Source organism: Palaemon carinicauda, chromosome 20, assembly GCF_036898095.1.
Source record: "Palaemon carinicauda isolate YSFRI2023 chromosome 20, ASM3689809v2, whole genome shotgun sequence".
In the NCBI taxonomy this organism is placed as follows: Eukaryota; Metazoa; Arthropoda; class Malacostraca; order Decapoda; family Palaemonidae; genus Palaemon; species Palaemon carinicauda.
Genome location: NC_090744.1, coordinates 115,387,544 through 115,390,043, shown reverse-complemented (window position 1 = coordinate 115,390,043; position 2,500 = coordinate 115,387,544).

Below are 2,500 nucleotides of genomic sequence, written 5' to 3'. Positions count from 1 at the left end.
TTATATATATATATATATATATATATGTGTGTGTGTGTGTGTAAAGCCTTTGAGTAACTATTAAGATAAATTCATTCTTCGATCCTCAGTCAAAATAAAGTCCGTTCTTTCTCTGATCATGCTGTGATGACGTCACACATTTCCATTCCTTTCCCTTTCTTTTTTTTCTTTGAAGAAAGAGCCCGTGCTTGCGCAATACCACTCTTAATTTCACAAGACCAAGAACAGTTACAATGTCGTCCTTACTTCCCTTATATTGTCTAAACTCATTCCGTTTCTTAATCGTTGGTTTTCCGTCTTTTTGTGTTTTACAAAATATTTGCATTCTTTGATACCTGACCGAATAAAGAGCCCGTGCTTTTGCAATGTTAATTCAAAACAACAACAACAAAATTGGTATTCATTGATCATGCTACTGTAAAAGTTTAGATTTCCAACGATTTTTTTTTTTTTTTCTTTTTTTTTTTTTTTTGTGTTGAACAGGCTGACATAGGTATCTCTTTATATATTTTTTTTTTGTTGAACAGGCTGACATAGGTATCTCTCTATATTTTGTTGTTGTTTGTTGTTGTTGAACAAGGCTGACATAGGTATCTCTTTATATATATTTTTTTTCTGTTGTTGAACAGGCTGACATAGGTATCTCTTTATATTTTTTTTTTGAACAGGCTGACATAGGTATCTCTTTATATATATATATATATTTTTTTTTTTGAACAGGCTGACATAGGTATCTCTTTATATATTTTTTTTTTATAAAAAAGATGATTTATTCGTGTGACTGTTCTTAAAGTGTCTTATTTCAAGTGTTCATTACTTCCCATGTACTTTAATAATGTTCTTGTTTCCTTTCCTCACTGGGCTATTTATTCCTGTTGGAGCCCTTGGGCTTATAGCATCCTGTTTTTCCAACTAGGGTTATAGCTTAACATTCACTGATCATGCTACTTTAAAAGTTCAGAATTTCCGTGAATGTTCTTATGGTGAACAGGCTGACATAAGTCTCTTTTTATAGTTCATAATAATAATAATAATAATAATAATAATAATAATAATAATAATTATAATAATTTTACATCATATTTTGTTCGGTTTCCTTTCCTCGCTGGGCTATTTTTCCCTGTTGGAGCCCCTGTTCTTATAGCATCCTGCTTTTCCAACAAGAGTAGTAGCTTAGCTCATAATAATAATAATAATAATAATAATAATAATAATAATTTTACATCATAATTTGTTCGGTTTCCTTTCCTCACTGGGCTATTTTTCCCTGTTGGAGCCCTTGTGAGGCTTTTAGCACCCTGCTTTTCCATTATAATAATAATAATAATAATAATAATAATAATAATAATTTTACATCATATTTTGTTCGGTTTCCTTTCCTCACTGGGCTATTTTCCCTGTTGGAGCCCCCTGTTGTTATAGCATCCTGCTTTTCCAACAAGGGTAGTAGCTTAATTTATAATAATAATAATAATAATAATAATAATAGTAATAATAATATTACATCATGTTATGTTTAATAATAATAATAATAATAATAATAATTTTACATCATATTTTGGTCGGTTTCCTTTCCTCACTGGGCTATTTTTCCCTGTTGGAGTCCTCATTGGGGCTTATAGCATCCTACTTTTCAAAATATAGCATCCTGCTTTTCAAACAAGGGCAGTAGCTTAACTAATAATAATAATAATAATAATAATAATAATAATAATGATAATTATAATAATAATGATGAAGATAATAATAATAATAATAATAATAATAATAATAATAATAATAATAATTTCACGTGTTTTGTTCGGTCATGAGACTAACGCCATAAACCTCTTATTTCAAGGATAGCCGAATGTTGGTATCAGCAGACGTCTAGACCTATTTATGAAATTAAGATAGACATAATCTCCTTAATGTTTGGTTTGGTCGAATTTTACATTTGTAAACACGGTCGTTTAGATGATAAACTTCGTGTGTGTAGATATTTAACTTATGTCAATATAGGGGGTCTTAGAGAGAGAGAGAGAGAGAGAGAGAGAGAGAGATTGTCTTTCTTTATTATGTTGATATGGCCACAGTCATATATATATATACATATATATATATATATATATGTATATATATATATATATATATAAATATATATATATTATATATATATATATATATATCTGTATATATATATATATATATACACACACACACACATATATATATATATAAAATATATATATATATATATAATATATATATATATATATATATCTATATCTCTCTCTCTCTCTCTCTCTCTCTCTCTCTCTCTCTATATATATATATATACATATATATATATATATATACATATATATATATATATATATGATTCAAGTTTGGCAAAATCCGTTATTTTAGCAATATTGCATATTTTCGGTGTTCATATTATTATTATTATTATTATTATATTATTATCAAATGCTAAGCTACAACCCTAGTTGGAAAAGCAGGATGCTATAAGCCCAGT